Raw genomic sequence first — 23,015 nt, forward strand, 5'->3', positions numbered from 1 at the left:
TTAACCTCCTGTAATAAAAAATGAGTGAATCCTATTAAAGTGTTTGAGGTAGCCACATTCTTTTCTGTGAAGGAGGAACATAACAAAAGTGTTTTTTTTTTCTTTAATAGAGTAATAAATGTAAAATATTTTAATGAAGCAAGTGAGAAGAACTGAGAGGCGTAGTTTGAGCAGAGGGGCACAAAATACAGAACTGAAAGTCAAGAATGATCATATTCACAAGCTGATCTCTTTGTCTAGATCCCTGTCAGTGAAGTGAAACCTAGAACAAGACAATTTGAAAACCGGCGGAAAAAGAGATGGCTTCTTGTGACTGTAGCTTTCAAAGTAAAAATAGTGGCCAAAGAAAACTCTTCTGGCCGTAAAATTAAAAGTGGACTTTCCCGAAGCTGGACTGTTTTCTTTAAGGCCTAAAGTCTAAGTTCCATATGTCAGTTCTGAAGAATTAAATCACTCTTTAGTGAGCTCTTGTGTCACATGTTAAGGGGTTCATAGAAAAAAGTGCAGGCATACCTTGTTTTACTGTGCTTTGCTTTATTGCACTTTGCAGATACTGCTTTTTTTTTTTTTTTTTTTTAAACAAATTGAAGGTTTGTGGTAACCCTTTGTCCAGCAAGTCTATTGGTGCCATTTTTCCAACAGCGGGTGCTCACTTTGTGTCTCTGTGTCACATTTTGGCAATTCTCTCAATATTTCAAACTTTTTCATCATTATTATTATATCTGTTATGGTGATCTGTGACCAATAATCTTTGATGTTACTACTGTAATTGTCTTGGGGTGCCATGAACTGTGCCCATATAAGACAGGGAACTCAATTAACAAATGTTGTATGTGTTCTGACTACTCCACCAACCAGCCTTTCTTCTATCTCTTTTCCTCTCCCCAACCTCTCTATTCCCTGAGATACCACAATATTGAAATTAGCCCAATTAATAACCCTACAGTGGTCTCTAAGTGTTTGAGTGCAAGGGACAATCACAGGTCTCTCACTTTAAAGGTAGAAATGATTAAGCTTAGTAAGGAAGGTATGTTGAAAGCTGAGACAGACCAAAAGCTAGGCATTTTGTGCCATTTGGCCAAGTTTTGAATGCATATGAGATATTCTTGAAGGAAATTATAAGTACCACTCCAGTGAAAACACAAATGATTAGGAAGCAAAACAGCCTTATTGCTGTTATGGAGAAAGTTTTTGTGGTCTGGATAGAAGATCAAACCAGCCCCAACATTTGCTAAAGCTAAAGCATAATCTAGAGCAAGGCCCAAACTCTCTTCAATTCTGTGAAGGCTGAGAGAGGTGATGAAGCTGCAGAAGAAAAGTTTCAAGCTAGCAGAGGTTGGTTCATAAGCTTTAAGAAAGGAAGCCATCTCTCTAACACGTAAGTGCAAGGTGAAGCAGAAAGTGCTGATATAGAAGCTGCAGCAAGTTAGTTGGAAGATCTAACTAAGATCATTGATGAAGGAGGCTACTCTAAACAACAGATTTTCAGTGTAGACAAAACAGCCTTCTATTGGAAGGAGATGCCATCTCGGACTTTCCTAGGTAGAGAGGACAAGTCAGTGTCTGATTTCAAAGGTGCAAAGGACAGGATGGCTCTCTAGTTAGGAACTAGTACAGCTGGTGACTTTTAAGTTGAAGCCAGTGCTCATTTACCATTCCAAAAATCCTAGGGCACTTAAGAATTATGTTAATCTTCTCTGCCTCTGCTTTGTAAATGGAACAACAAAGCCTAGATGACAGTACATTTGTTTACAGCATGATTTACTGAATATTTTAAGCTCATGGTTGAGACCTACTGCTCGGAAAAAAAGATTTCTTTCAAAATATTACTGCTCATTGATAATATCTCTGGTCACTGAAAAGTTCTGATGGAGTTGTACAAGGAGATGAATGTTGTTTTCATATATGTTATTCTGCAGCCCATGGATCAAGGAGTAATTTCAACTTTCAAGACTTATTATTTAAGAACTACATTTTGTAAGGTTATATGTTGCCATAGAAAATCATTCCTCTGATGAATCTGGACAAAGTAAACCCTTCTGGAAAGGATTCATCATTCTGGATGCATTAAGAACATTCATGATTTATGGGAAGAGGTCAAAATATTAACATTAACAGGAAGTTTGGAAGAAGTTGATTTTAAGCCTCACGGATGACTTTCAAGGGGTCCAGACTTCAGTAGAGGAAGTATTAGGTCAGTGCAAAAGTAATTGTGGGTTTTGCCGTTACTTTTAATGGCAAAAAAACCATAATTACTTTTACACCAATCTGCTAATCACAGATATGGTGGAAATACTCAGAGAACTAGAAGAGAAGCCTGAAGATGTGACTGAATTACTGCAATCTCATGATCAAACTAGAATGGATGAGGAGTTGTTTGTTATGGCTGAGCAAAGAAAGTAGTTTCTTGAGATAGAATCTGCTCCTAGTGAAGATGCTATGAACATTGTTGAAATGACAACACATAATTTAGCATATTCCGTAAACATAGTTGATAAAACAGCAGGAAGGTTTGAGAAGACTGACTCCAATTTTGAAAGAAGTTCTACTGTGGGTAAAATGCAATCAAACAGCATTGCATGCAACAGAGAAATGTTTTGTGACAGGAAGAGTTAATTGATAGATCAGACTTCGTTGTTGTCTTCTTTTAAGAAATTGCCCCAAACACCCCAGCCTTCAGCAACCACCACCCTGATCAGTCAGCAGCCATCAACAAGGAGGCAAGAGTACCCTCCACCAGCAAAAAGAGTACAGCTTGCTGAAGGTTCAGATGATTGTTAGCATTTTTTAGTAATGAAGTACTTTTAAATTAAGGTGTGTTTTTAGACATAATGCTGTTACAGACTTCATAGACTATAGTATAGTGTAAACATAACTTTTATATGCACTGGGAAACAAAAAAAAAATTGTATGACTTGCTTTACTGCAGTATTTGCTTTATTGTGGTGATCTGGAACCAGACTTTCAATATCTCTGAGGTATGCCTGTAATTTTATTTCCAGACTTCATTTTATCAAACTGCAATGTTCTGTTCAGTATTAAGTGTTTAAAGTCATGTTTTTGGTTTGTTTATTTGTTTGCTTTGGCAATCATCTGAATTTTTTTTTCTTCCCACTCTTCTCTGCCTGCCTATAGCTGAGTTTTCTACTCTGTTTTGAGCTTGGTCCTCAGCCCCTTTTTTCCTGGTATGAGAGACTGTGTCCAGGGAATGTTGTCCATATTCCTTTTCCCTCAGCTGGGTGGACTGTTTCCTTCCTTCTCTTTTGAGGGTTGTGTTTTGTTTTCTCCCCTTGAATACATCTCTGTAGTTTCAGCCTAAAACATCTGCCAGGCAATAATTGATAACTCATGAGGCAGAAGATTCTTGAAAATAGTCTTTGGTGTATTTCTAGAAGACCCATAGTTTAAATGGTGGCCTTAAAAAAATATCATACTATGGCCAGGCGCAGTGGCTCACGCCTGTAATCCCAGCACTTTGGGAGACCGAGGCGGGCGGATCACGAGGTCAGGAGATCGAGACCGTCCTGGCTAACACGGTGAAATCCTGTCTCTACTGAAAATACAGAAAAAAAAAAAAAAAAAAAAATTAGCCGAGCATGGTGGCACTCGCCTGTTGTCCCAGCTACTTGGGAGGCTGAGGTAGGAGAATCACTTGAACCTGGGAGGCAGAGCTTGCAGTGAGTGGAGATCATGCCACTGCACTCCAGCCTGGGTGAGAGAGCAAGACTCTGTCTCAAAAAAAAAAAAAAAAAAAAAAAAAAAATCATACTACTTATGCCAACTACAGGAATTTGCTAGAGATACATAGAATGTAGGGATTCACCAACATGACACTGAGGTGGGCTTGTCCAAAATTAAGGTAACCTCAATGCTTTGAGGAAAAAATGATTATTTCTTTATAACTTCTTTTCTTTAGGGAGAGTCATCAGCATGACTCTGTTAAGTTGGGCTCTTACTGAAAATATTGGAGAAAGAAAAATGTTAGGAAATGTCATAATTCCAGTCATCTCCCTCAGTTTTAACTGCATGTGGAATCCTTTATTGCTGAGAAATGAATTTCCCTTTCTTTATCTCTTCCTCAGAGAACTGTTTCTTCAAGTTTCCAAAGGAGTGTGGCTTGTTTAGAAAAAGCACATTAAAAATATGCAGCCCTAGTTCTGCTTTCCTGGTGTTCAGAGGCAGCAAAGTGGGGATCGGAGGTGATTTTTGGGAATTTGGTGGCACGGTTGTCTGTAGGGAAACTCCTGAAAGGTTAGCATGTTCATCTTTCATGAGTGGTTCTAATGGAAAATGAAAAGCCCCTCCGGCCTTCCTTCAGGGTGCTTCTTAGGGTTAGAATGACCATGTCATTTATGTTCTGAGAACTGTGTTGAGAAGGGAACCAAAGTTTTCTTCTTTGCCTTTTTTCCTCTCAACTTCATTTAATTGACACCGACCTACCCTACCCAGCTACCTCAAAACCTCAGTTGGCTAGACATTTTTCTTTCTTCCTCTTTTGCAAGACTAGCAGATCATGAGAAAATTTGTTCATCGTAGGAATTGGAGTGAAAAAATGACGTGCAAGTTGTTAGGAATGGTCTAAAGTATTTCATCTGTTGGACTGCCTCCGATATCATCCTGGGGCCAACACAGTCATTACTGTAGAAACATTGAATTTTAGTCTCCGTATCTACCACTCCTTCCACCCTCTACCCCAAACCAATCACACACAAACTAAGCAGGGAAATACTTGACTATCTGATACATATCAGACTCTTTCTTTTTGAAATAGCGCATTTTAACTCATAATAATGATTCAGGAATTCACACGTTAATCACCAAAAATGAACAAAAAAGGAAAACTTAATGAAGAAAATTAAAATTACCTGTAATACTACTTCACAGAGATTATAAAAATATGGAGGCTTTTTTGGCTGGTTCATGTGCTTCTAGACTTTAAAATCTCTATATGCACATATAAATGCTGGCTTTTTTTTTCCAGCCTGGGTGTTGTTCTGTCACCCAGGCTGGGGTGCAGTGGCATAATGACAGCTTACTGCAGCCTCAAACTTCAAGTCTCAAGTGATCCTCCTGCCTCAGCCCCCCAAGTAGCTGGGACTACAGGTGCCTGCCACCACTCCTGGCTAGCTTATTATTATTAATTATTATTATTTCTAGAGATGGGGGTCTCCCTATGTTGCCCAAGCTGGTCTCAAACTCCTGGGCCCAAGGGATCCTCCTGCCTCAGCTTCCCAAAGCTCTGGGATTACAGGCCTAAGCCACCATGCCCAGTTTATGCTGACGTTTTTTGAAAAATGAGATCTCAATATATCTATTCTGTAACTTTAAGAAAATTACAATATGTCATAGACATCTTCAAGTCAGTGCAAAGTTACAAATAGGGCTGCAATTAACATTTTTGTAACTAACTTATTGTTTTAAAGTTTGCATTATAAATCCATAGAAGTTTGATTTTTTTTTTTTTTTTTTTGAGATGGAGTCTCGTTCTGTTGCCCAAGCTGGAGTGCAATGGCATGATCGGCTCACTGCAACCTCTGCCTCGCAGGTTTACATGATTCTCCTGCCTCAGCCTCCCAAGTAGCTGGGATTACAGGTGCACACCACCACGTCTGGCTAATTTTTTTTTTATTTTTAGTAGAGACGAGGTTTCACTATGTTGTCCAGATTGGTCTCAAACTCCTGACCTTGTGATCTGCCTGCGTCGGCCTCCCAACGTGCTGGGATTACAGGTGTGAGCCACCGTGCCCAGCCCAGAAGTTTGATTCTTAAGTCACTTTTATAGATATTGCCCAAGTGCCAATCAAAATTTACATTTCTTTTAATAGTTTTAAAATCATTCTTCATAAATAAAAATTAAGATAGGTTTTTACCAACCTGATTGTTAGTAAGTTTTTATTGTTAAATGTTCACTGGCTTGTTCAGATCCATTGCCTGTTATATTGGATTGTCTTTTTCTTATTAATAGTCTGGAGCTCTTTACAGGTCATAATAGATGGTTAACTTTTCCTGTGTAAATATATTGCACATTTTTCTCCAAATCTCTTTGTATTTTAACTTTTTGAAGTCTTACATTTTTATGTTAAGATCTGTCAGTCATTTTTACATCTTCTAAATTTTTTTGTACTTAAAAAGGCATGTTAAATTGTTTTAAAAATCCTGATCTTATACTACTATCAATTTTATTTTTAAAATGTGTCTAAATTTTATTTTTGCATTCAGTTTGAGAGAGTACTCTAACTTTCTCTTTCCAAAATGGATAGCAAATTATTATTATAACAACTCATTGAATAATTTATTCTTTGGAAAGACTAAGAATAATGAGTAAAACAAAGTAAGGTTTCTATCATCAGCAAACCAGGCAACTAAATTACCTACAACTTGCTAATGTATCTTGACTAAGCAAGACTTACTTTTAAATATATTTTTAATTCACTTTTTAATATTAATATTTTAGACTTTCTATTATTTTAATGTTATTAATATTGTTGTTATTATTATTTGATCACAAAAGGTATTAACTAAGGAAAAGTTCATGTAGTCAAGGTTGATGTCTCATTATTGATTCATTACTTTTTTCCAACAGATTTTCATTGAACACCTATTATGTATTAGATACTATGCTGTATGCTGGGCTGTATGGTAATAAGCAAGACCCACCCTTCATGAAGTCCGTTGTAGGGGAAACCAATAAAGATTGTGATTGCAATTATGAAGGAAATAAAGTGATGATAGAGGCAGTGGGGAAGGCCACATTAATAGAGTGGCCAGAGAGCCCTCTCTACCGAGGTGTCATTTGTGCTGAGAGATGAAGGGTGACAGGAAGAAACCAGACGCACAAAGAACTGGGGGAACAGCAGTAGGGTGGATGAAATGGTGAGTGAAATGTGCAGAGGGGGGACTGTCCACAGCCAGGAAAGAAGCCATTGTGTAGTGAGGAAGGGGAAGAGGGTATGGGAGGAGTGGGCAGGAGTCTTTTAGCAGTGGTAGGAGGTTTCGATTTTACTCTGAGAGAGGGAGAAAGCCCCTAAAGAAAGCCCCTAAAGCAAAGAAGTGATGTCTGACTTATGCTTTTAAAATTACCCCTTTGGCTACCATGTGGAGAATTGAGAGGCTATTGCAGTTGGGTAAGAGATGACAGTGCTTGGACCAGGGAGGCTGCAGTGCATACAGAGAGATGGAGACCATTCCTTGATGTGTTTTGAAGGAAGACTTGATAAATTGAATGTGAGAATTGAATACAAAGGGAACTCAAAGCATACTTTAGAGCAGTGGTTCCCATACTTTGGTACACATTAGAATCACCTGAGTAACTTTAAAAATCCTGATGCCCAGTTCACTCCTCCTACTAATTAAATCAGAATGTCTTGGGACTGAGAGACAAGCGCTGAAATCTTTTAAAAATCCTCAGGTGGGCTGGACACTGTGGCTCACACCTGTAATCCCAGCACTTTGGGAGGCTGAGGTGGGAGGATCACTTGAGTCCAAGAGTTCAAGACCAGCCTGGGCAACATAGCAAAACCTGTCTCCATTTTAAAAAGCAAAAATTAAAATTAAAAAAATCCTCAGATGATTCTGCTCTGCACCCAAGATGGAGAATGGACTAAGGATTGCAGCTAGGCCACTGAATACACTAAGGATTCCAACTGAAGCATTTTTTTTTAAATGCTAAGAGCAATGCATTTATTTTTTAAAAACTATTTCAGTAGTTTTTGGGGAACAGGTGGCGTTTGGTTACATGAAAAAGTTCTTTAGTGGTGATTTCGGAGATTTTTGTGCACCTATCCCCCAAGCAGTGTTCACTGTACCCAATGTGTATTCTTTTATCTTTTACCCCATTCCAACCCTTTCCCCTGAGTTGCCAAAGTCCATAGTATGATTCTTATGTCTTTGCATCCTCATAGCTCAGCTTACACCTGTAAGTGAGAATATATGATGTTTGGTTTTCCATTCCTGAGTTACTTCACTTAGAATAATGGTCTTCAGATCCATCCAGGTTGCTGTGAATGCCATTATTTTGTTCCTTTTTATAGCTGAGTAGCATTCAATGGTGTATACAAACACACACACACACACACACACACACATACACATATCACCTTTTCTTTATCCACTCATTTATTAATGGGCATCTGGGCTGGTTTTATATTTTTGCAGTTACAAATTGTGCTGCTATAAACATGCATGTACAAGTATCTTTTTCATATAATGACTTATTTTCCTCTGGGTAGATACCCAGTAGTGGGATTGCTGGATCAAATAGTAGTTCTACTTTTAGTCCTTTGAGGAATCTCCACACTGTTTTCCATAGTGGTTGTAAGAGTTTACATTCCCAGCAGCAGTTTAAAAGTGTTGTCTTTTCACCCCATCCACACCAACATCTATTTTTTGATTTTTTGATTATGGCTATTCTTGCAAGAGTGAGGTGGTATCACATTGTGGTTTTGATCTGCATTTCCCTCATCATTAGTGATGTTGAGCAGTTTTTCATATGTTTGTTTGCCATTTGTATATCTTCTTTTGAGAATTGTCTATTCATGTCTTTAGCCCACGTTTTGATGGGATTGTTTTTTTTCCTTGCTGATTTGAGTTCCTTGTAGATTCTGGATATTAGTCCTTTGTGAGATGTATAGATTGTGAAGATTTTCTCTCACTCATTGGGTTGTCTGTTTATTCTGCTGATTGTTTCTTTTGCTGTGCAGAAGCTTTTTTTTTTTTTTTGAGATGGAGTTTTGATCTTGTTACCCAGGCTGGAGTGCAATGGTGCTATCTTGGCTCTCTGCAACCTCCACCTCCTGGGTTCAAGTAATTCTCCTGCCTCAGCCTCCTGAGTAGCTGGGATTACAGGCATGCACCACCAACATGCCCGGCTAATTTTGTATGTTTAGTAGAGACGGGGTTTCTGCATGTTGGTCAGGCTGGTCTTGAACTCCCGACCTCAGGTGACCCACCCACCTCGGTCTCCCAAAGTGATGGGATTATAGGTGTGAACCACCACTCCTGGCCCAGTTTTATTCTTCTACATGTGGCCTGCCAATTATTCCAGCACCATTTGTTTAATAGGGTATCCTTTCCCCACTTTATGGTTTTGTTTGCTTTGTTGAACATTAGTTGGCTGTAAGTATTTGGCTTTATTTCTGGGTTCTCTGTTCTGTTCCATTGGTTTATATGCCTATTTTTATATCAGTACCATGCTGTTTTGGTGACTGTGGCCTTAGAGTATAGTTTGAAGTCAGGTAATGTGATGCCTCCAGATTTGTTCTTTTTGCTTAGTCTTGCTTTGGCTATGCAGGCTCTTTTTTTGGTTCCATATGAATTTTAGGATTTTTTGCCTAGTTCTGTGAAGAATGATGGTGGTATTTTGATGGGAATTGCATTGGATTTGCAGATTGCTTTTGGCAGTATGGTCATTTTCACAATATTGATTCTACCCATCCATGAGCATGGAATGTGTTTCCATTTGTTTGTGTCATATATGATTTCTTTTAGCAGTATTTTGTAGTTTTCCTTGTAGAGGTCTTTCACCTCCTTGGTTAAGTATATTCCTAATTTTAAATTTTGTGGTGTTTTTGTTTTTGTTTTTGCAACTGTTGTGAAAGGGGTTGAGTTCTTTATTTGATTCTCAGCTTGGTCAGCAGCTGAAGCATTTGAATGAATGTGTACAGATCGCTGCTTTGAGCAGATGGGTGGAGGAGCAGGTGGAGGGTGGGTTTGAGAGACCAATTAGACCTGTGGGTGAAGTTTCATAAAAAAGGTTGGATAAGGAAGTCTGCTCAAGAGAGAGATTTGCTGGAGATGCAAATATGGAAACCCACATCATGTAGAGAGTATTTAAAGTCATAGGATTGGACAAGCTGTTTTAGAATAGAGGATAGAGACTGGAAGAATCCATACTGTGCCTCAAGGCACTCTGGCATCAAGAGGAGGGGGTTGTCCTGGAAACTGACAGAAGAGGTTGTCCCAAGGAGGTAGTGGTCAGCTGTATCAAATGCTGCAGAGCCAATAAGCCTGAAAAGTGTTGTTAGAATCTATAGCAAGAGATGGTTTACCCTGAGCATTTTAATGAAGTAATAGAAATGGGAACCCAGTGTTTGTTCTAGAGAATCTGTACCACAAAGTCAGCTTGAGGAGGTAAGTGCTGGGTTCATTCCATTAGATGGCTTTACTTTTTTTTTTTCTCATTTTGATAATATGACCATGTAGAAGTTTCTTGAGTGTATGGACTAGGATGGCTATTTGCCAAAATGTCACACATTTTTTATTTTATTTCAATTTTTCTTTTTGAGACAGGGTCTTTCTCTGTTGCAGACTGGAGTATACTGGTATGATCATGGCTCACTGCAGCCTCGACCTCCCTGGGCTCAAGCAATCCTCCCACCTTAGCCTCCCAAGTAGCTGGGACTACAGGCACAAGCCAGCATGCCCAGCGAACTTTTTGTATTTTTAGTACAGACGGGTTTTGCCATGTTGCCCAGGCTGTTCTCGAACTCCTGAGCTCAAGTGATCCACCACCACGGTCTCCCAAAGTGCTGAGATTACAGGCATGAACCACCACACTTGGCCATATTGAGTTATTTTATCCTTTGGTATTAATATATTGCTTGCTTTCAACAAAACAGGAAGAAGAGAGGAATGGATACTGGGCAGGCAACTAGTAGTGTCTGTCACAGGAAGTCTAACAATTTACTTTTCAGGCTTCCTTTCCCAGGAAGGGATTGAAGGATATTCTCCACAAAATGAGAGAGTAAAGAAAGAAGCAGACATGGGATCCAAGAGATGGGGGTTCCAATTTAGGAAGGTGGTGAAAGTTATGGCCTTGAAAAGCGATTAGAAAGCAACCAGGTAGATTTGAGCAAAAGGATGAGGGCTGTAGGCATTGGTGTCTCTCCATGGAAGAAAGAAATTGACAGGGTACCTGGCTTGTGTGTATTTAAGGGTGGTGTCAGATTCAGCCAGAGTTTAGTGATAAAGTTATAATTGGTATACAGAAAACTAGACAAATGGGGAAAAGGGCAATTAACTCCAGGAAAATAGTTCGAGTGAGGAAGAATATAACATTACAGTATGTTAATAGCTCAACTCTGAAGAGTTTTTACATAGTCACTTCATAAAATCAGATGTTAATTTATCCAAAATTTGCATTAAAACTTGGTTGGGAAGATGAGTAGGGAGGTGAAATGTATGTTGGGGAGAAGATATAAGAGCTAAATCCGTATTTTCCAAGGGAGGATTCAAATTGATAATATCTAAAATGAAAAAATAGTGGCATAAGTATTATTTAGAAATTTTAAAGTAGGGCCAGGCACGGTGGCTCACGCTTGTAATCCCAGCACTTTGGGAGGCCGAGGCGGGTGGATCACGAGTTCAGGAGATCGAGACCAGCCTGACCAACATGGTGAAACCCCGTCTCTACTAAAAATACAAAAATTAGCTGAGCGTGGAGGTGCGCCTGTAATCCCAGCTACTCAGGAGGCTGAGGCAGGAGAATCACTTGAACCCGGGAGGCAGAGGTTGCAGTGAGCCAAGATCGTGCCATTGCACTCCAGCCTGGGCAACAGGGCGAGACTCTGTCTCAAAAAAAAAATTAAAAGTAAATGACTTTTAAAAAGACTGATAAAAGCAGTTGCACCTAAGGAACAGAAATCAGAGGTGTGGTTTATTAATAATTCATTTAAAATCATGTACAGGCCAGGGGCAGTGTCTCACACCTGTAATCCCAGCACTTTGGGAGGCCAGGGGGAAGGATCATCTGCATCCAGGAGTTTGAGACCAGCCTGGGCAATGTGGCAAGCCCCCGTCTCTACAAAAAATTGAAAAATAAGCTGAGCATGGCTGTACATACCTATGGTCCTAGCTACTCTGGAAGCTGAGGCAAAAGGATTGCTTGAGCTCAGGAAGTTAAGGCTGCAATGAGCCATGATTGCATCACTGCACTCCAGCCTGGGTGACAGAGTGAGATCCTATCTCAAAAAAAGAAAAAAACAAAAAGAAAAGAAAAGAAAAGAAAAATACAGTTATATCATTATTAAATTTTGGGGAAATAAAGGTGGTGGGGAGTTAGGTGAGGCCAGATCATGCGGAACCACACAGATTTGGGTTGCTGGTGTGGGGACCGAGGAGGCTGATTTTACCACTCACTGTGATGAGTATAAAAATGAAGGATAGATTTGGGAAGTGATTTGCCCTGCCTACCCCGCCCCATCCCCTGAGACTGGTAAGATATACTTGTGAATTAAAAAAAAAAAAATTCTGTCGGGGCTCAGTGGCTCATGCCTGTAATCCCAACACTTTGAGAGGCCAGGGTGGGTGGATCACCTGAAGTCAGGAGTTCGAGACCAACCTGGCCAATATAGTGAAACCCTGTCACTACTAAAAATAAAAAATAGTAATAAAAAAATTAGCTGCGCATGGTAGCAGGCACCTGTAGTCCCAGCTACTCTGGAGGCTGAGGCAGGATAATTGCTTAAACCCGTGAGGTGGAGGTTGCAGTGAGTCAAGATTGCACCACTGCACTCCAGCCTAGGTGACAGAAAGAGGCTCCATCTCAAAAAAAAAAAAAAAAAAAAAAATGTTGTGTACTGCTATACCAATATATGATACCTAAACAGATCTGGTAAGAAACATGATGCCTATTAGGATTATTTTCTGTATTTTCTGTTTGTTTGTTGGGGCCAGGGGAACAAACATCAATTTCTTTAAAGCTAACAAGTTTATAATAGCAGTTGGGACAACAAAGAACAACCACAGCTAAGGTGTGGTTGGCGCTCTGAAACAATAAGGAAGTAGTTCCATATATTTTTTATAACTTGTTTCCAACAGTTAAAAGAACATCTACCCTCTCTAAATATGTATTCATTTACATAGCATATGCCAAACCATATGTATATTATGAAATAGATAAAATTAACATTTTAAGGGATGGGATAGATGAGGATATTAAAAATGAATTGCCAGGCTGGACACGGTGGCTCGTTGCCTGTAATCCTAGTGCTTTGGGAGGCCAAGGCTGGAGGCTTGCTTGAGGCCAGGAGTTCAAGACCAACCTGGCCAACATAGTGAGACCCCATCTCTATTTTTTTATTTTAAAAAATTAAAATAGAAAAAAAAAATGAATTGCCAACTGCAGCAACTTTATGTTATGACTTCATAGTGTCATTAGCAAATATCTTATGGTACTATATATTTAAAGCCATGCACCTCATTTAGCAATAGTAGATTTACCCAATATTTTAAATAGTTTTCTTGATAAATCTGCTTCCCCCCACCCCAGCTTCTTTTCAGATCAGATATGCTTTTCATCTTTTTTTTTAAACCCATGGCTTACAACATTTAGAGTGTTAGCTCTCCTATTTTTTTTATATTAATTTAGGCTTACATTAGTTTTACAATGAACCTAATTTTTTGCAAGAATTTTTTATCTTTTATTTTTAATTTTGTGGGTACATTGTAGGTATAATATTTATGGGATACATCAGATGTTTTGATACAGGCATGCAATGCATTATAATCACATCATGGAGAAGGGGGTATTCATTCCCCCAAGCATTTATCCTTTGTATTACAGACAGTCCAATGACACTCTTTAATTATTTTAAAATATACAATTATTATTGACTAGAGTCACCTTGGTGTGCTATCAAATACTGGGTCTTATTCATTCTTCCTTTTTGTTTGTACCTATTAACCCATCCCTACTGCCCCTTCACCCCCGATCTCTCTGTCACACTGTTCTTCCCAGCCTCTGGTAACCATCCTTCTACTCTCTCTGTCCATGAATTTAATTGTTTTGATTTTTAGATCCCACAAATAAGTGAGAACATACAATATTTGTCTTTCTGTGCCTGACTTATTTCACTTAACATAATGATCGCCAGTTCCATCCATGTTGTTGCAAATGACAGGATCTCATTTTTTATGGCTGAATAATACTCCATTGTGTGTTTATACCACATTTTCTTTATCCATTCATCTGCTAATGGACATATAGATTGCTTCCAAATCTTAGCTATTGTGATCTGGTCTGCAACAAACATGAGAGCGCAGATATCTCTTTGATATTACTGATTTCTTTTCTTTTGGGCATATACCCAGCAGTGGGATTGCTAGATCATATGGTAGCTCTATTTTTAGTCTTTTGAGGAACCTCCAAACTGTTCTCCATAGTGATTGTACTGATTTACAGCCCCACCAACAGTGTACGAGAGTTCCCCTTTCTCAACGTCCTCACCAGCATTTGTTATTGCTTGTCTTTTGGATACAAGCCATTTTAACTGGGGTGAGATGATATCTCATTGTAGTTTTGATTTGCATTTCTCTAATGATCAGTGATGTTGAGCACCTTTTCATATCCCTTTTTGTGATTTGTATGTCTTCTTTTGAGACATACAAAGTCTATTCAAGTCTTTTGCCCATTTTTTGATCAGATTATTAGGTTATTTTTTATAGAATTGTTTGAACTCCTTATATGTTCTGGCTATTAATCCCCAGTTTGCAAATATTTTCTCCCTTTCTATGGGTTGTCTTTTCACTTTGTTGATTGTTTCCTTTGCTGTGCAGAAGCTTTTAAACTTGATTTGATCCCATTTATTCATGTTTGCTTTGGTTGCCTGTGCTTGTGGGGTATTGCTCAATAAATTTTTGTCCTGGAGATTTTCCCCAGTGTTTTCTTGTAGTAGTTTCATAATTTGAGGTCTTAAAGTCTTTAATCCATTTTGATTTGATTTTTGTATATGGTGATAGATAGGGGCTTAGTTTCATTCTTTTGCATGTGGATATCCAGTTTCCCCAATACCATTTATTGAAGAGACGGTCTTTTCCCAAGTTTATGTTCTTGTCACCTTTGTCGAAAATGAGTTCACTGTAGGTGTGTGGATTTGTTTCTGGGTTCTCTATTCTGTTTCATTGGTCTGTGTATCTGTTTTTGTGTTTTGTATCTGTGTAATACCATGCTGTTTTGGTTAGTATAGCTATGTAGTATAATTTGAAGTCAGATAATGTGATTCCTCCAGTTGTGTTCTTTTTGCTTAGGATAACTTTGACTATTCTGGGTTCTTTGTGGTTCCATATCAATTTTAGGATTTTTTTTTCTATTTCTATGAAGAACGTCATAGATATTTTGATAGGGATTGCAATGAGTCTGTAGATTGCTTTGGAGTGTGGACATTTTAACAATATTGATTATTCCAATTGATGAACATGAAATATCTCCATTTTTGGTGTCCTCTTCAATTTCTTTCATCAGTGTTTTATAGTTTTCATTATAGAGATATTTCACTTCTTTGGATGAGTTAATTTCTAGGTATTTTATTTGTGGCTATTGTAAATGGGATTACTTTTTAATTTTCTTTTTCAGATTGTTTACTCTTGCACATAGAAATGCTACTGATTTTTGTATGTTGATACTGTATCCTGCAACTTTACTAAAATTGTTTATCAGTTCTAATTGTTTTTTAGTGGAGTCTCTAGTTTTTTTCCAAATATAAGATCATCTCATCTACAAACAAGGATAATATGACTTCTTCATTTCCAGTTTGGATATCCTTTATATCTTTCTCTTTTCTGATTGCTATAGCTAGAACTTCCAGTAGTATGTTGAATAACAGTGGTGAAAGTGGGCATCCTTGTTGTGTTCCAGATCTGAGAGGAAAGCCTTTCAGTTTTTCCCCATTCAGTATTATACTAGCTGTGGGTATGTTGTATATGGTATTTATTATGTTGAGGTATATTCCTTCTATATCCAGTTTATTAAGGGTTTTTATCATGAAGCAATGTTGAGTTTTATCAAATGCTTTTTCAGTATCACTTGAAATGATCATATTGTTTTTATTTTTCATTCTGTTAATATGATGCATCACATTGATTGATTTGCATGTGTTGAACCATCCTTGCATCCCAGTGATAAACCCCACTTGCTCATGATGAATGATCTTTCTAATGTATGGTTGAATTTGGTTTGCTAGTATTTTGGTTGAGGAGCTTTGTATTAATATTCATTAGAGATATTGGCCTGTAATTTTTTTTATGTGTCTTATGGTTTTAGTATCAGGGTAATACTGGCCTCATAGGATGAGTTTGGAAGTATTTTTTCAGAAAAGTTTAAGTAGGATTGGTATTAGTTCTTCTTTAAATGTTTGGTAGAATTCAACAGTGAAGCTGTGATGGTTAATATGAGTGTCAACTTGATTGGATTGAAGGATACAAAGTATTGATCCTGGGTGTGTCTGTGAGGATGTTAAGGAGATTAACATTTGAGTCAGTGGTCTGGGAAAGGCACACCCACCCTTATTCTGGGCGGACACAATCTAATCAGCTGCCAGCATGGCTAGAATATAAGCAGGCAGAAAATGTGAAAAGAGAGACTGGCCTAGTCTCCCAGCCTATGTCTTTCTCCCATGCTGGATGCTTCCTGCCCTCAAACATCGGACTCCAAGTTCTTCAGTTTTAGTACTCGGATTGGCTCTCCTTGCTCCTCAACCTGCAGATGGCTTATTGTAGGACCTTGTGATTGTGTGAGTTAATACTTAATAAATATATATATATATAAAAAAAATATATGTGTGTGTGTGTGTGTATATACACACACATATACATTCCATTAGTTCTGTCCCTCTAGAGAACCTGACTAATACCGAAACCATCAGGTCCTGGGTTTTTCTTTGCTGGGAGACTTCCTATTACAGCTTCAATCTCATTACTTGTTATTGGTCTCTTCAGGTTTTGGATTTCATCCTGGTTCAATCTTGGTAGGTTGTGTGTGTCCATTTTTTCTATATTTTCCAATTTATTGGTATATAGTTGCTTAGTATCCAATAATGATGTGAATTTCTGTAGTATCAGTTGTAATGTCTCCCTTTTTCATTTCTGATTTTATTTATTGGATCTTCTCTCTTTTTTAGTCTGGCTACAGTTTTGTCAATTTTTTTTTTTTAGCTTTTTGAAAAACCAACTTTTTTTCCATTGATCTTTTGTATTATTTTATTTCAATTTCATTTATTTCTGCTCTGATCTTTATTTATGTTTCTACTAATTTTGGATTTAGTTTGCTCTTGCTTTTGTAGTTCTTTAAGATGTATCATTAGATTGTTTATTTGAAGTTTTTCCTTGTTTTTTTTTTTTTTTTTGATGTAGGCACCTAAAGCTATAAAATACCGTTTTAGTACTGCTTTTGCTGCATCCCATAGATTTTGGTAGGTTGTGTTTCCATTATCATTTGTTTCAATAAATTTTTAAATTTCTGTCTTAATTTCTTTATTGACCCACTGGTCATTCAGGAGCATTTTATTCAATTTCCATACATTTGTATAGTTTCCAAAATTCCTTTTGTTATTTCTAATTTTATGCTGTTGTGGTCAGAAAAGATACTTGAAATTATTTCAGTTTTTTTTTTTTTAATGTTTTAAGACTTGTCTTGTGACTTAATATATGGTCTGTCTTTGAGAATGATCCATGTGCTGAGAAAAAAACTGTGTATTCTGTAGCCATTGGATGAAATGTCCTGTAAATATGTATTAGATCCATTTGGTCTACAGTGCAGATTAAGTCCAGTGTTTCTTTGTTGATTTTCTATTTGGAAGATCTATCTAATGCTGAAAGTGGGGTGTTTTAAGTCTCCAGCTGTTATTTTATTGGCGCCTATCTCTCTCATTAGCTCTAATAATATTTTCTTTATATATCTGGGTGCTCCAATGTTGGGTGCATATATATTTAAAATTGTTATATTCTCTTGCTGAATTGACCCCTTTTCATTACATAGTGAACTTTTTTGTCTCTTCGTATAGTTTTTGTCTTAAAATCTGTTTTGTCTGATATAAGCATAGCTACTCCTGCTCTTTTTTGGTTTCTTTCTCCATCCCTTTATTTTCAGTCTATGTGTGTCTTTATAGGTGAAGTGTATTTTTTGTAGGCAACAGATTAGTGGGTTTTTTTTTTCATCCATTTAGCCAGTCTGTGTCTTTTGATTGGAGAGTTTAGTCCATTTACATTCAATGTTATTGATAATTAAGGACCTACTCCTGCCACTTGGTTATTTATTTTCTGATTGTTTTGTTTTATGGTCTTCTTTCTCTCCTTCTTTCTTGTCTTCCTTTAATGACGGTGATTTTCTCTGGTGATATGATTTAGTTTCTTGCTCTTTACTCTTTGTGTATCTGTTGTCTGTTTTTTGGTCTGAGATTACCATGAGGCTTGCACATACTATCTTATAAACCATTATTTTGAGTTGATAACAACCTAACCCTATTTGTATAAGCAAACAAGCAAAAACAAAACAAAACAAAACAAAAACCTAACAAAAACTATATGCCTTAACGTCGTCTCCCCAACTTTTAAGCTTTTTATTGTTTATATCTTATTGTACTGTCTGTGTCTTGAAAAGTTGTTGTAGTTATTATTTTTTATTGGTTTGCCAATTTAGTCTTTCTACTTAGGATGAGAGTAGTTTACACAAGGCAGTTACAGGGTTATAATTTTTTTGTTTTTCTGTGTACTTTCTAATACCAGTGAGTAAAATCTTTTTTTTTTTTTTTTTTTTTTTGAGATGGAGTCTCAGTCTATCACCCAGGCTGGAGTGCAATGGCACGATCTCGGCTCACTGCAACCTCCGCCTCCTGAGTTCAAGCGATTCTCCTGCCTCAGCCTCCCCAGCAGCTGGGATTACAGGCATGCGCCACCATGCCTGGCTAATTTTTGTATTTTTAGTAGAGACAGGGTTTCGCCATGTTGGTCAGGCTTGTCTCGAACTCCTGACATCGTGACCTGCCCGCCTTGGCCTCCCAAAGTGCTGGGATTACAGGTGTGAGCCACCGTGCCAGGCCTTCTCTGGGAAAATCTTTATTTCTTCTTCATGTTTAAAGAATATTTTCACCAGACATACTATTCTAGAGTAAAAGTTCTTCTCCTTCAGCACTTTCAATATGTCATGCCCCTCTCTCCTGGCCTTTAAGGTTTCCACTGAAAAGTCTACTGCCAGATGTATTGATGCTTCATTGTATGTTGTTTCTTTTCTCTTGCTGCTTTTAGGATCCATTATTTAACCTTGATCTTTAGGAGTTTGATTATTAAATGCCTTGCAGTAGTCTTCTTTGGATTAAATCTGCTTGGTGTTCTATAACCTTCTTGTATTTGGATATTGATATCTTTCTCTAAACTTGGGAAGTTCTTTGTTATTATCCCTTTGAATAACTTTCTACTCCTGTATCTTTCTCTACCTCCAAATTTGCCATTTTGAGGCTATTTCTTGGATCCTGTAGGCATGCTTCACTGTTTTTTATTCTTTATTGTTTTGTCTCCTCTGACTGTGTATTTTTAAATAGCCTGTCTTTGAGCTCACTAATTCTTTCTTCTGCTTGATCATTTCTGCATTAAGAGACTCTGATACATTCTTCAGTATGCCAATTGCATTTTTTCAGCTCCAGAATTTCTTTTTGATTCTTTTTAATTATGTCAATCTCTTTGTTAAATTTATCTGATAGAATTTTGAATTTTCTGTCTTATCTTAAATTTCTTTGAGTTTCCTCAAAAGAGCTATTCTGAATTATCTGTCTGAAAGGTCACCTGTCTCTGTTTCTCCAAGATTATGTCCTTAGTGCCTTATTAATTTATTTGGTGAGGCCATGTTTTCCTGGATTATCTTGATACTTGTAGATGTTCATCTGTGTCTGGGCATTGAAAAGTTAGGAATTTATTGTCATCTTCACTGTCTGGGCTTTTATTATCTGTCCTTCTTGAGAAGGCTTTCCAGATATATGAAAGGACTTGGGCATTGTGATCTAAGTTGCATCTGCTTTGGAGGGCACCCCAAGCCTAGTAATGCTGTGGTTCTTTTTTTTTTTTTTTTTTTTTTTTTTTTGAGACGGAGTCTCGCTCTGTCACCCAGGCTGGAGTGCAGTGGCGCGATCTCGGCTCACTGCAAGCTCCGCCTCCCGGTGTGGTTCTTATAGACTCATGGAGTTACCACTTTGAACAAGATCTAGGAGAATTCTCTGGATTACCAGGCAGAGACTCTTGTTCTCTACCCTTTTTATCTCCCTAACACATGGTGTCTCTCTCTCAGTCCTGAGCCATCTAAAGCTAGGGATGGAGTGACACAAGCACCCCTGCGGCTACTACCTCTGTGACTACACTGGGTCAGGCCTGAAGACAGCACAGCACTGGGTCTTGCCTAAGGCCAGCTGTAACTACTCCCTGGCTACTTCCTATGTCCACTCAAGGCTCTGGGGCTCTCTAGTTAGCAGGCAGCAAAGCCAACCAGGCCTGTGTTCTTCCCTCCAGGATGGTTGAGTGCCCCCAGCACTCTGCTGGGTCCAGAGGTACTGTCCAGGAGTCAGGGACTAGAATAAAACACTTTAGAAGTCTACCTAGTGTTCTGTTGTGTCGCGCCTGAGCTGGCACTCAAATTATAAGATGCAGTTCTTCCCGTTGTTCCCTCCCCTCCTTCAAAAGCAGAGGAGCCCTTCCCCATGGTCATCACCACCAGAGGCCCATGGACAGTACTGCCAGACTACCACTGATGTTCTCATAAGACCCAAGGTCTCTTAAGTCAGCTTGTCATGAAGGTTGTCTGGCCTGGGACTCATCCTTCAGGGCAGTGGGCTCCCTTCTGGTCCAGGGGAGGTCCAGAAATGCCATCCAAGAGTCAGCTTTAGAATTGGGGACTCCAGGAGCCCACTTGTTGCTCCACCCCCCATAGCCAAGATAAACCTGAAGCCAACAAGTCTCAGAGGCTCACCCAAGGCCCTAGATGTAGTACCTGGGTATCACTGCTGATTATTCAGTGCCCAAGGGCTCTTCAGTTTGCAGGTGATGAATGCTGCCAGGACTGGGTTCTTCCCTTCAAGGTAGTGGATTCCCTTCTGGCCCAGGGTGTGCCTAGAAGTGTTGCCCAGGAGCTAGGGCCTGGAACAGAGGCCTTATGACTCTGACCCATGCCCTATCATGCTGTGGCTGAGCCAGTATCCAAGATGCAAGACAAAGTCCTCCCCACTCTTCTTTCTCCTCTCCTCAAGCAGAAGCAAGGGGTCTTTTTGGAGCCACTAGTTGTGCAGCCTGGGGTTAGGGGAGAGGTGACATCACCACTCCTTTAGCCGTCCTGGTAGTTTAGTAGATTGCATGCCCCTCCAGTCCACTGTCTCTGGGCCCAGTTCAGCACTAGGACTCGCCTAACAGTTGCAGTCCTTGTGGCCTAAATTGCCTTTCAAATTCACTTAGAGACCCAGAGCACTTTAGCCTGCAGTGATGAAGTTTGTGGGAACTCAAATTCCAATCACAAGGACCTGTGATTCCTCTCTGGCTAGGAATGGTTTAAATGTTCCCTCTGTGGGTGGGCCTCAGCTGAATTTGGTCCAGTTTTCCTTTCTGCTCTAACTGGACAGCACCAAGTTTACTGCCTCACAATTGTTGTGCTTTCCCTCCCCCAGCAAGCAGAGGCACTCTCCGCTCCAGGTGGCCGCTGCTGGGGCTGGGGGAAGGGTGGTGTCAGTGATTCAGGACTGTTTTTTCTACCTCTTCAGTGCCTCTTTTAGCAATACAGAGTTAAAAGCAGGTAGTGCGAGTGTTCACCTGATTTTTGGTTCTTATGAAAGTGCTTTCTTTACATAGCTAGCTGTTAAATTGATGTCCTCTTGTGAGGGGATGATCAGTGGAGGCTTCTCTTCTGCCATCTTGCTCTACCTCCTGGGCTTTTGCAAGAACCTTTATGTCCTTTGCCTATTTCGCAAGGGTTATTTCCACGAAAACTAAATGATACATTCTAAAAATGCTTAAATAGGTCCACATAAACCATAACTGGTGGGAATATGCTGAAAATCAATGGGGGCACCACCATGAACCCCTTAATTTGGGAAACTTGGACAGTTTCCCCAAGATGCCTCACATACCTAGGTGAAACACAGGCAACTGATGTTTTGTTTTGTTTTATTTACTTGAGACAGGATCTCGTTCTGTTGTCCAGGCTGGAGTGGTGCGGCAAAATCATACCTCACTGCAGCCTTGAACTCCTATGCTTAAGCGAATCTAGTGCCTCTGCCTCCCAAGTAGCTGGGACTGTAGGCATGCACCACCACACTGGGCTGATTTTTAAAAGTCTTTGTAGAGACAGAGTCTCACTATATTATCCAGGCTGGTCTTGAACTCTTGGCCTCAAGTGATCCTCCTGCCTCAGTCTCCCAAAGTGTTGAGATTACAGACGTGAGCCACTGTGCCAGTGCCATCAGATGTTACTGACCAAGTGAGGGCACCTTAGGTGTGATAGGTAACAATTCATATATTAACTCTTGGGAATTCTTAACTTCTCTATTTTCTAAGTTAACACAATTAGAAGCCCTAACACTTTCTTCTCACATACCAGTGAATGGTCTTGCATACGTCCTTGTGTGTGAGGACCCCACTTTGGAGACCACTGCAGCAGGGGATAAAAACAACTTTCATGCCCCTTGTCAAGTAGCGTAAGGATCACATAAGCCAAAGGCAATAGCAGTCTGGGCTGGTTAGCTTATTTGCTGACAAAGTATCATCACTGAAACTGGCGTGTGCATTTTCCTGAGGCAAAGGTCAAGAGCCTTGTTGTGTTCTCATAGGGGTTTATAACTCCAATAAGGTTAAGAATCACTGGTATCGGTTTTGTTTTGTTTCAAAACTTCAGGCTTCCATAGACTCTTTGTCATTGTTTTGATAAAGCTGAAATTGCCCTTGATCATATGATAGCCTTAAACTTAGCCAGTGTCACACAGTCCTGATTATCTCTGGAGAGAGTAGGTTTTCTTAATGCCAACCTCATAGTCCTGATTATCTGTGGAGAGAGTTGGTTTTCTTAATACCTGACAGTAGCTTTGTTGTGCCTTCCTCCTGTTTTCTTATCACAGTACCAGTCTCAGCCTTCTTTTCTTTCATTTTCTATTCCAGCATCTCTGGCTTTTATTTAGCCCACTGTGTGGGTGGCTTTCTATTCTATTCTATTCCAAATCTTATTTTTATGCCTTCAAATACTATGCTTTTTTTCTTTGATATTTTGGTCTTTAGTGATG

At 39.0% G+C, this 23,015-nt stretch overlaps 1 protein-coding gene across 3 annotated transcripts in view; it reads left to right on the forward strand.

Moving 5' to 3' along the window:
• LOC105482758 (mucolipin TRP cation channel 2) overlaps window positions 1–23,015 on the forward strand; it is a 73,594-nt gene that overhangs the window by 1,190 nt on the left and 49,389 nt on the right. The gene's annotated exons all lie outside the window — the stretch shown is intronic.

This window comes from Macaca nemestrina, chromosome 1 (assembly GCF_043159975.1).
Source record: "Macaca nemestrina isolate mMacNem1 chromosome 1, mMacNem.hap1, whole genome shotgun sequence".
NCBI classification, from domain to species: Eukaryota; Metazoa; Chordata; class Mammalia; order Primates; family Cercopithecidae; genus Macaca; species Macaca nemestrina.